General features: G+C 43.9%; 1 protein-coding gene across 8 annotated transcripts in view; it reads left to right on the top strand.

Moving 5' to 3' along the window:
* Nucleotides 1-6,658: 6,658 nt before the first annotated feature.
* MBNL2 (muscleblind like splicing regulator 2) overlaps nt 6,659-12,218 on the top strand; it is a 161,730-nt gene continuing 156,170 nt past the window's right edge. For 2 of the 8 annotated variants that reach the window (XM_070800400.1, XM_070800403.1), the window contains exon 1: nt 6,659-6,867. The gene's annotated coding sequence lies outside the window, so the exon portion shown is untranslated. The remainder of the gene's footprint in view (nt 6,868-12,218) is intronic. The other 6 variants (XM_070800402.1, XM_070800404.1, XM_070800406.1 and 3 more) reach the window with 5 other exon arrangements.

Raw genomic sequence — 12,218 nt, forward strand, 5'->3', positions numbered from 1 at the left:
AAGCGTTAGTTTTAATTTTTCCCAGAGTCTACTGCCCCTGGACCTACAGAGAAAATGTAGGAACCAGTTGAATTTTTTGTAATAAATTTAATTGAAAACACTATAATTTTTTTCTAACAATTGTAAAACAAAGTTTCTATTTCTTGCTGCATTTTCAACAACCTGCATGTTTTTTTAAAAAAAACCTATTCATTTCTTCTAATTCTGCAACTTTTCTCCAGATTCATAAATAAAAATCCATCAACCAAAATTAATTCAGCACTACTTCATGCTAGGCGGTATAGAGGATACAACAGGACTTAAATGCATGGTCTGTGTCCTCAAACAACTTCCAATAGGATTTATACGTAAAAATGTGCTTAGTTGCTCTATTGTGTCCAACTCTTTGTTACCCCATGGACTGTAGCCCGCTGGGCTGCTCTGTCCATGGAATTCTCCAGGCAAGAATACTGGAGTGGGTTCCCATACCCTCCTCCAGGGGATCTTCCCAATCCAGGGGTCGAACCCAGGTCTCCTGCGTTGCAGAAGAACTTAACCATCTGAGCCACCAGAGAAGCCCATTCATCGGCTTCTGGAGTGGGTAGCCTACCAAAGGAAAATAAAAACCGTATCTACTAAAGGACTAAGTAGGGAAATATAGAGTAGAAATATTATCCTGAGAGTGGAATGTGCCCTGAGGTTGAATTGTCATGGACCTGGCCCATCTGCAAGTTGTCGTCCTGTCTCATTTCTCTCTTGCTGTAAACAAACTTCTCCTTTCTAGCCATCTCTTCCGGAAACTCAACACTTGCACCTGTTCTAGGACACCTATCCATTTCCACTCGAAGGAAGGCTTTGTTTCTATGGAAATCACCTCCACTTTGCACATCATCAAAGATTAATTTTCCTCTTGCTTTTAAGCTTGCTAACTCTGGTGTATCAACAAAGAAGATGATCATAACTACATGGCTTTTTTTGCTTTTATAATATTTCAACTTTCCCTTGTCTAGAGAAATATTTTTAATATATTGATCAAATCCATTGTCTCTATCATTATCATTTTTTTTTTTTTGCTTGAACCCTGAATTTGCCTTTGACACTTTATTACTAGTGCTATTTTCAAGCTTGGGCTTCCCAGGTGGCTCAGTGGTAAAGAATACACCAGCGCAGGAGAGTCAGCAGATGCAGGTTTGACCCCTGGATCAGGAAAAGTCCCTGGAGGAGGAAATGGCAACCAACTCCAGTAGAGGAGACTGGAGGGCTACAGTTCAGGGAGTCGCAGAGCGTCAGACACGACTTAGCAACTGAGCACATTTTTAAGCTTATCCGTTTAACCATTAAACAGCCCTCAGGCTCCTCTGTCCATGGGATTCTCCAGGCAAGAATGCTGGAGTGGGTTGCTATGCCCTTCTCCAGGGGATCTTCGTGACTCAGGGATTGAACCTGCATCTCTTATGTCTCCTGCACTGGCAGGGGTGTCCTTTACCACTAGTGCCACCGAGGAAGCCCTCAGCCACTTGATAACTATTAATAAATGTCTATTATATTGCTACATATTCTAGATACTGGGATAAACTAATGAGTAAGAAAGACATGGTCACGGCTCTCATAGAGACTGCTGCTGCTGCTGCTGCTAAGTCGCTTCAGTCGTGTCCGACTCTGTGCAACCCCAGAGACGGCAGCCAGCCAGGCTCCCCCGTCCCTGGGATTCTCCAGGCGAGAACACTGGAGTGGGTTGCCATTTCCTTCTCCAATGCTTGAAAGTGAAAAGTGAAAATGACCAGGCTCCTCCATCCATGGGAGTTTCCAGGCAAGAGTACTGGAATGGGTTGCATTGCCTTCTCTGTCATAGAGACTAGTGAGGTATATAAACAAGTAAGACATATTTAATTGCTAATTGATGTGATAATTGCTATGAAGAATAAAATGTCAAATTGTCAGGGATGTTTCAGGGGTCAGGAAAGGCTTCCTGGGAGAGGTGATGAGTACATCCATGAGGTGATGGATGATGTGTTTCCATCCAGCAACATTTAATGTACTTATTAAGTTGGATGGAAATACATTTGATGAAAGCAAAAGGAATAAAATATGTTTCATGCAGAAGAAATCCAGGCTCTAAATTAGTGAGGGCAGGGACTTCCCTGGGGGTCCAGTGCTTAAGAGTCCATACTTTCACTTCAGGACATGCAGGTTTGATCCCTGGTCTGGGTATTAAGATCCTGAATGACGTGGGGCAAGGCCATAAAAAGGGGGAGGAGGAGTAACACAGTCTAGGAAATAAAATTAAAATTTGTTAGATGTGAATAGGAGGGAAGTGAGTTTGGGAGGAGTGTTGAGAGAATCTACTCAAGTCTTAGTCAAAAGATATAATCCGATGGTAACAGGGAGTCATTGACAGACTGTGCAGTAATGTCATTATTCGACTTGTGTTTTTAAAAGATGAGTTTGGTTGTGGTGTTGTGAATAGAGTGAGAAGTGAGGGGCTAGACTGGAGGCAGAGAGGTGAAGAACAGACAAAAAGTGATGGGGATTTAAATCAGGCACAAAGCAGAGGAGGAGGAGAAAAAGGAAAAAAAACAAAAACAGAAGTCCAGCTTGGATCTGCAGTACATTGTATTGATCAGTTCATTCATGCCACACACAGTTCTTACTGATACTCTCCTCTTCTGTGCCAGGCACATTCTAGCTTAGATGCTGGAGAGGCAGTGATGACTCTGACACTGACAAGCTGGTTGAGAAGATAGATCTTAAGCAATTAACCAAAGAAATGGATCACTGCGTCCTGTAAAAAGTGCTATAAGGTGAACAAGATCTATAAAGTCTTGCTACTCAAAGAATAGTCCATGGACCAGCAGCAGCAGCAGCAGCATCACCTGGGAGCTTGTTAGCAATGCTTAGTATCTACCTAAAAACTACTGAACTAGGATATGCATGTTAACAAGATCCCTGGGGGGAATTTACATGCGTATTAAATTTGAAAAGCACTGCTCTAGAGCTAGAGAAAACAACAGGTGGACCTGAGCTCATCTTGGGGGTTTGGGGAAGGGTTCCCTGAAGAAATGGCCTCTGGTTAGGCTGGAGAGGTAGGCAAGAGCTGGATAGCTCAAGACCTTGTGGGCCATTTTGAGAATTGTCATCTCTTCCTAAGAGCAACTCCAAAGGGTTCAAAGGTTAGATTAGTCAGTCCAAGCAGCCATAATCAAATACTATGCAGACTGGTAGCTTAAACAACATAAATTAATTTTTTCACTGTACCAAAGGCTGGAAATCTGAAATCAGCGTGCCAGCATGTTTGGGTTCTGGTGAGAGCTCTCTTTCTGACAGCTTTCTTGTTGTGTCCTCAGTTGGCTGAAAGAGAGAGAGAAAGAGAGCAGAAAGATCTTTCTCCATGATGGCTTTTCTTATGAGGACACTAATCCCATCATGTGGGCCCCACCCTCATGACCTAAGCAAAAGAAAGTGTTAGTTGCTCAGTTGTGTCCGATTCTTTGAGATCCCATGGACTGCAGCCAGCCACACTCCTCTGTCCATGGAATTCTACAGGCAAGAATACTAGAGTGGTTTGCCATTCCCTTCTCCAGGGGATCTTCCAGACCCAGGGATTGAGCCTGGGTCCCCTGCATTGCAGGCAAATTCTTTACCGTCTGAGCCACCAAGGAAGCCCCATGACCAAATTACCACCCAAAGGTTTCATCAGCAAATGCCATCACACTGGGGCTTAGGGCTTCAACATATGAATTTCGGGGGTGGGGACACAGTTCAGTGTGTAGTAAAGTTTTTTAAGCAAACGAATATGGAATAATTAGAATTCTATTTTTAAATTCTTATTCTAGCTGACTGTGAAGAAGAGGGATTGAAGGGATTAAGAATATATGCAGGATACCCTCTAAGAAGCTATTTCACTAGTCATGATGAAGAACATTGAGAGTTGGGACAAAGTTGCACTGGTGGAGATGGAGCAGAGTGAAACATTTCAAAATATTTAGGTGCTAAACTTGACAATTAAGCTGAAGCTCCAATATTTTGGCCACCTGGTGTGAAGAACTGACTCATTGGCAAAGTCCCTGATGCTGGGAAAGATTGAAGGCACAAGGAGAAGGGGACAACAGAGGACAAGATGGTTGGATGGTATCACCAATTCAATGGACATGAGTTTGAGCAAGTTCCTGGAGTTGATGTACAGGGAAGCCTGGAGTACTGCAGTCCATGGGGTCGCAAAGAGTCGGACATGACTGAGCGACTGATCTGATTGACTGAAACTTGACAAGCTTTGATGATAGATTTCATATAGTGGTTGGGGAGAGGAGGGTCAAGAATGACTGCCATATTCTTGGCTGGTGCAATTGGATGGAAATGATATCAATTCTTGAGATACGAATCATGAAGTCAGCAAGTTTGTCCATGGCATCTTGCTACATGCAATGAACAATATAGAAATTAAGATAAGAAGAGCTATCAGTTAGTGTTTATCATGTGCCAGCCACGGTATAGACACTTTACCTACAGTAACAATTAATATACTATCAAGCCAAGCCTTCTGAGATGGAAACGTCAGCTCATCACTAAGGGTTTAATGGTCTGGTAATAGCAACAGCACAGATTGCTTTTACAGGAGAACATCAGAGAAGACGATGTGAGCAGGGAAACCATCAGAGAAGAAAGAGGATGCACGCAGAGGTCTAAAGGCTGGGGGAGATTTTGTTGAGTGAAGCTCTGGGGAGTCAGGTTTGTAGATGGGTTCTAGGAGCCATGGAGACTCAGGCATGACTCCACCAGAAAGTACTTAGAAAAACAGCTCAGAAAAAGTTGGGTAGAAAGGGAGGGCCCAGATTATGAAGGACCTTGAAAGTCAGTCATTTGGATTTTATAGAGAGAAGACTTGACTATGAAAGGAACATGACACCACATGACTTTGGAAAACCTGTCTGGCAACTGGGGAGTGTGAACATGGGCAGGCTTGAATCTCAGAAGCCAGCTTATTAGCATTTGTATTAGCTGGGTAATAGGTCAGAGCTGTGAACTAGCTAGAAGGAAAAAAATCAACCAGATTTAGTTTCACGGAATGAAAATAGAAGAGTGAGTCAAAGAAGACTAAACTTTCTGGATTGGAATCAAGGGAAAGATAGTTTTAAAGTCATAATCCGAGGGGGGTCAGGAGGGGGATATCCATAAACCTGTGATATTCCATTTACATGCAGCATGATACTAAGGATATTTTAAAATAGTGGTTTACCTGTTCAACCACAGAGATCATTTAAATTTCTAGAAAAATTATAGTAGATGATAGCCAAGTTATGTATATGATGGATTTACACTGGGATGAAACGATAAGTATAAGATTCGAGGGGAATAAAGTATGGTATTCTATTAAAAGAAACAACCTACAAGCCATTATGAAATATTGTGATTTTTAAATGAAATTGGTGAAATCAAAAGAAACCATTACATTCCACTCCAACTGTCACTTCATTACAGATGCAGCGAACAATCACTTATAAACAATAATGCCAAGGATTCAACCTTTCAGACGAATGGGGCTTTGTTCCTGCCTTGGCCTAGCTTTGTAATCATAACACAGGTTTTCCCCCAAAATTCAAAATGTTGTGTTTAGTGGAAGGAAAATGTATGCTTTTTGTGTTTTCTAAACACCATATATATATATAAACAGAGTAACACTGACTGGGGAAGATAAATAAATAAACTTTACTAACCTTTCTGTTCCTTTTTTGCTTTATCTCAGGGAACTTCAGCACCTCCACATTATCCTTTGTGGGGTCGCACCTGATGGTGCCCCAGGATCACGTGACAAGTGTGTTCCTCAGTAAACATCCTCTGGTTAATGGTTGCTTCATTGATGACAATATGAACCAATGCACCGTATTTATCAAGCGGTGCGTGAGGAACCTTAGCGTCAGGTGACGGCACAACTAATCCTCTCGGGGGGGCCTGCCAAGGGTGAAGCAGAGATACCAATTCTATTGTTCAGAATTCCTTCATTGAGGGTCCCCAGGAGTGTGAAAACTTAGAGAAAAGGTATATGGGCTCCAGTAATTAACCACTGCCGTAACAGCTGTCATACAGGAAACCTGTGTGCAAGACACAAGCCTGTTTTGACTTTGACTATGCACTTGGGTTAACACGTTCCTCCTCACTAGTGAAAATCAGATGCAAATGTTTTGCAAGGTGTATTCATTTCCATGGCAGACACGGAATTGTTTGCCTTTAAAAATACAGATAGATATTTAGACAGATAGATAGATAGATAGACAGATAGATAGATAGATAGATGCTTTGTCCAATGGGATAACGACTTCAGTTTCATGGACAACCTGGAGGTCTCCTGAATCTGCCCGAGTTTTGTGTTTTCCAAAGTATTGACGGTGCCACCGCGGGCTCTGGGCTGGCTAGGCTTCAAGGGTGTTCTCGGGGAGCTACCCCCTCTCTCCGCTCTGCCAATGATGTGCCACTTTGTCTGGGGGCTCTGGCTGCTTTCTTGCGAGAGGGAAATTCCTCTTTCATCAGTATGGATGCACTGTTTTCACACACCGCAAGTGCTGTGTTGCTGCGTCAGTCACCCTATGAGGGCCCGGTTCAGACGAGCAGCGCTGACGAGCTGGCTGGCGATTGGCTGCCCGCGGCGGGGAGGGATTTGTCGGAAGGAAGGGCTGCAGCTTACAGCAACAGAGTTTAGACTGTCTTTGCTTCATCATCTGAAGGCAAAATTTTCCAGATACGGCAGACGGCTCCCAGAGTACAATAAGCAGGGAATGAGAACTATTTACATGGAAATTTCTTCCTCAGGATGCAGCGAAGAAACCGCGGCCGCTTGATTCTACCAGATGTTCCTGGGGTTACTGTAACGGAGAAGGAGAGACAGAGCTAAACAAGGTAGGGAAATCGTCCCCCCGCCTCTCCTTTTTTTTTCCCCCTGAATGTTTGAAGAGTTTGCTGCAGTATGCTGCATTCCGTGTGTGTTGCTTCAGGAAGCCAGGGAAACCGGGTTCCACTAATTCAAATGAAATACTTGCAGGGGGGGACCCTGGAGTTTTACGTAACGTTTTGATTTGAAAAAAAAAAAAAAAGAAATGGCCAAGCGTGAATCTCTGCCGCCTGTTTGGGGTGAAGCATAAAACGAGTTTTTATTTCAAAGAATAGGACCATTGATTACTCAACAGAAACCATTTGAATTCTTGGGGGGCCTTCTTCTGGTTCTAGAAAAAAATTTTTTCAGACTGCCATAGTTAGCTCCCGAATAAATAAAGTTTACGTTGATCGTAAGATTTGAAAACAGACTCGTGATTAAGGGGTGGGGGGCGGGGGGGAACTTCCTGGTAAATAATTATCGATGAAATGTTTTTTAAAGAAAAAATACATCGACTTATGGGATATTAGGGACCTACCTAGCTCTCCAATGCCATGGCTTTTAATTGAGTTTCAAAAGCACATTTTAACAAGCCAGCTAGAGGTAGCTTTCTGACAAGTTTTCGATACTGTAGTTCAATGTTTACATTTCTTTTTCTGGCATGTCTGAGCCTTTGTTTCCAGCTTAAAAGTGGAACCATTATATTCAAAAGTAAAGCTGGGTTAATAATGCTTACTGCAATTATCTGATCTTTATGCATTTTTAATGAGAACACACAGCCAGCAGAATAATTTAATGAGGGCAGGCTAGCTTTTTAAAGCTGTGTTTTCACTGTGCCGAACCATATCAACTTTCTTGCCGAGAAGCAGCAGTGAGAAATGATGGAGAAGATTTATTTTTAACACACTTGGCCCAAGAGAAGGAAAGGATATATTTGTTAAAGAATTCTTTCTGCCCTTTTCCGTTTTAAATTTCTGCCAGGCATGAGGAAACTGTGCTTTTTTGTTAGGCCTCGGAAGCATATGTTTACAATAAATGTGTAACATTTTTAGAATAGTTAGCAAGCACTGAAGCGAAGAAAAAAAAAATTGACTAGCCTAACCACTACCATGGTGAATGTTCTTCAAGAAACACCGCTGGCTTTTGAAAAAGACAAAGGTTAAGTGGAAAGATATTTGTTGATTGAGTAATATGTGCATTGTGAGGATAATAAAGTAAAAATAATAATAAAGAGGTTCTTAGAGCCTCTAAATAAGATGAAGTTTCTTCAGCCAGCTTGTCTGTTTTGTAAGGAGCAGTGGAAGTCCTCATTTAAATAAGGGCAATGCCACGTAGATTCTTCTAGACCCACTGTTTTTACTTTCAAGGAGAAGTGCAGGACACTCGCCCAGAACTTCTGACGTCATCTCCCAACTATTTTCTGCTGTGTGTTCTTTTATTCAAGCTCGTGGAGAGGAATATTTCTTTATGTCCTGGCTAGGAACGTTCGGACTCTTCCTTGGCAGGTCTTGAGTTATGTCTTCATTTTCCCGTCCTTTCTAAAACCCGAACCGATTCTCCAGCAGAAATAGGGCATCTTCTCCTACCTGCCTCCTCACATCAGGCAGGTCGTTTGTCTGCAGGGCTCCGGCTGTGGCGGGGAGTGGACTGGCTCTGCTTCAGGCCTCGGTCCCCTCAGCGCAGTCTGTCTCTTGGCACCTGGGCGGACATCACCACCCAGGGGCCCCGTTGCCAGCTTCCCCCGGGGCCACTCTTTAGCACCCAGGCTATGCCACCAAGTTCACGGCTGGCAGTGATGGTGGGAACAGCTCCTCTGGTAGAAAGATCACCGTGCCCTAGTGTCAATGGACCCAGGGAAGGGCAGTCCGGCACGGCAGGCTCTTCGCCCCGTGTCACAAGTGGCAGCCTTGGTCACAGCGATCCAGGGATGGTTAGTTTTTAATAGGGAGCCTTTCGGGGAAGGAATTTCCATCAGAACAGCCTGGAGTTCTGGGGAGTTCCCAGCCCTAGTTTGCACCCTCTTTGGACTGCTTGGGTTGTGTAGCCTCTAACAAGCACCCATCTCAGTTTTTTCTCTCCCTTAATAGAATTGATTAATACTTGCTACACTTTCCTTTATGCTTCTAGCATTTTGAGAGACCTTGACCTTGCATCCAAAAAAAAAAAAAAAAAAGTTGTTTGTCTCTTGACACAGTGAGCCAGTTAAAAGGGATAAAACCACCCTATGAATGAAACTGTGGAAAATACCTTACAGTGTTAAGATACATAGTCATGGATACAGAACCCTTCACTCTACTTCATGTTCACGTAAATTTTCTAGGGATATTCATCCTCAGACCACGACATACAATTTCCAAGAAAATCAGAGATCACTTGTGTGCGTGTTCTCCTTTGATCTTGTGCAATATTACTAGAAGCTATGCAAACCAGATCCTTTCAGACACAGGCCTTGTAGTACCCAAAGCATTTAGTGCTCTTTTTGCTCTGACTTGGGTATGAAATGTGTGCAAGTGAGAAAATGAGAGGAGGGGAGAAAAATACGCTTGTGAAATCTACTGGTTGTGTAGCGTCCCTGGTTAACAGCCTGCCTTCTGCCTGCGAGTTGTTTTAATTTGCTGTTGCTATGGTAAAAACAAATCAATATCACATGGCTACCAGCCAGTCGTGCTCGGGGCGTGCCATAGAGACTCAAGATCAGGTACTCACGATTCCAAGCAAGAACTGGGAGAAGAGGTTTTAGGTATTGGGTTGAAGAGAATTCCTTATGGGGGACGGATGAGGCTCATGCTTGTGTGTGTTCTCTTCCTTTCTTCCTGCTGATAACAAGAAAAGATGGGTATTGTATGTCAACTAGACTAATACTGGTTTGTTTACATTTTCCAAAATGACAAAACATATCGTCGACATAGAAGGAGGTGGCTCCCATGGAAAGTGGTAAAGGATGCTGATTACTGAAGAGGTGGGAAGCCTGCAGGGTATGTTGGTTGTAAAAACAAGAGTTTGGGGTCTTGAGAAGCTCCAGGTACAGCGCAGAAGAGCTGGTGGGTCACAAGCCATTGCGGTTGTCGTATCAGGCAGAGAGAGCTGCCTTCTTTGGGGAGCAGGCGGGCGGGGTTGGGTGGGTGAGGGCTGTTGTGGAAAGGTGGGAGGCACCAATGTCAGCCTGTAGCAAAGTCCCCAGAAAGCTGGATGTCCAACATCAGGCCAGATGCGTGCAGAGCTTGGGGGCAGAGCAGCACAGGGGCCCGGACACTGACCTCTTGTAAAACCTGCCTGAGCCCAACCTGAAGGCCCAGCAAAGAAAGAGAAGTGGCTGTGAAGAGACGTAAAGATGTCACGTGCCCTGGCAACCTTTCTGAAATGAACCAGGTGGGCATAGATGTGCACGTGTGGAACAGAAAACTTGGTACTTCATGCTCTGCTTTCTTGCAGAAGAAGGAGGCAGGTAAGACTTAGTGGGGCTTTGTAAATTAGTTGCAGTGCTGTTTTTTTTCCTCCAGTATTGTTACTCAGTGTAGTTGTTTCTTTTGTTTGTTTTTTGTTGGATTTTTTTAAATATGCGCAAACGGTTACTTATGGCTGCGATGATATTCATGGTGAGAAGCCCAGGGTGGTGTCATGGCTGGTCTGCGTCAGGCGTGTGCCTCCATAGCTCAGCATTGTTGAGCCAAAGCTGGGCCCGGCTCTGTTGCTGAGAGTGAACACAGGTGTGAAAGAAACCAGAGAATTTCTTCTGCAAGCAGGAGCCACGTTGCTGATGGTTAAGTTTTTGGCTGGCTTGCTCCCTTCAATGTGGCAGAAATGCTTGATAATAAAAACGGACCCACCGATGTTACCTTAGTGTACAGACAAAGAATGCATTGTCTCCGAGATCCTGGGTCGGTGTGTTCCATCAATCAGTCAACAAGTGTTTATTAAACACCTCTTGGCTCCTCTGGCTTTTGCTGTTTGCTTAGAACAAGTCAATTACCTAATACCTGCCTCCGAGTAGGTGCAAAATACAGAACAGAAAGAAGCGATGCAAAATTGTAAGTTTCAAAGACTTTAATAATAACTTTATTGGGTAATGTTAATTTCACATTGTTAACCATCAGACGTTAATTGTAGGTTTTGAGACAGTTTTGGTGTTTGGGGGAGGATTAAGAGAAGGAATTTTGAGTTTTAAATATCTATCTGTAATTTCTTCACTTCTGCTGTATTTCTCAGCATAATATTGTTTAAATAACACATAATAATGTAAGATGAGGAACAGGCATACAGGAATGCTGCCATCCAAATCCAAAATACTAGGCCACTGAGAGCAATCGCCCAAGTCTCAGCAAGCTGAGAGTCAGCCTCCAAACGACTGGGGAACATGGGCTCGTCATCTGAAAGCCTCAACCGTCAATCAACCAGAGGAAATCCTAGCCCCTCTCCCACACTTCTGAGCCTCAGGGTGGCTGAGCTCTCACTGTTCCCATACCAGCCGGGAAACCTGATTCCTGACCCTGGAGAGTTAAAATTCCATACCCCTCACCCTGTTCTTTTTAAAAAAAAAGCACAGGTACTTAAAAAAGAAATCAATTTCCTTTTTAAACACAAAATTTTGGTTTGGTTTTGTTTTTCACCCTAACATCAAAATTAATGTAAATTCTCTGGGCACTGACAAGCTGTGAGGGAAGGAACCCAGTTTGGGAAGAGCTAGAAGAAGAGAGTGTAAGTGAGCCTCAAGAATTCTTTTTAGCAATGGGTCCTGGCAGGCACATAGGCAGGTTCTAAGGTCTAGCAACATCGAGGCAAGCTGGATGCCACCGAAAAACTTTAGGGCAGTCAAAGTGAAAGTGGAAGTTGCTCAGTGATGTCCGACTCTCTTCGACCCCATGGAATTCTCCATACCAGAATACTGAAGTGGGTAGCTTTTCTCTTCTCCAGGGAATCTTCCCAGCCCAGGGATCAGACCCAGGTCTCCCGCATTGCAGCGGATTCTTTACCAGCTGAGCCATAAGGAAGGTCCAAGAACACTGGAGTGGGTAGCCTATCCCTTCTCCAGCGGATCTTCTCAACCCCAGGAATCGAACCAGGGTCTCCTGCATTGCAGGTGGATTTTTACCAACTCAGCCACCTCAGAGGACAGCAGGAAGAATCAGGAGACACCAAAGAGGGTGCAGGTCCCCGGGCCTGAGCAGCGTGCAGCCCATCCTCACTGGGAAACAAGACATTTACAAATAAGATAAAAATAGTTCTCAGTCGCTCAGTCGTGTCCGACTCTGCAACCCCATGGACTGTAGCCCACCAGGCTCCTCTGTCCATGGGATTTCCCTGGCAAGAGGATTGAAATGGGTTGCCATTTCCTTCTGAGGGGAATCTTCCCGACCCAGGGATCAAACCTGCATCTTCT

The sequence above is a fragment of the Bos indicus genome, chromosome 12 (genome assembly GCF_029378745.1).
Source record: "Bos indicus isolate NIAB-ARS_2022 breed Sahiwal x Tharparkar chromosome 12, NIAB-ARS_B.indTharparkar_mat_pri_1.0, whole genome shotgun sequence".
NCBI lineage: Eukaryota > Metazoa > Chordata > Mammalia > Artiodactyla > Bovidae > Bos > Bos indicus.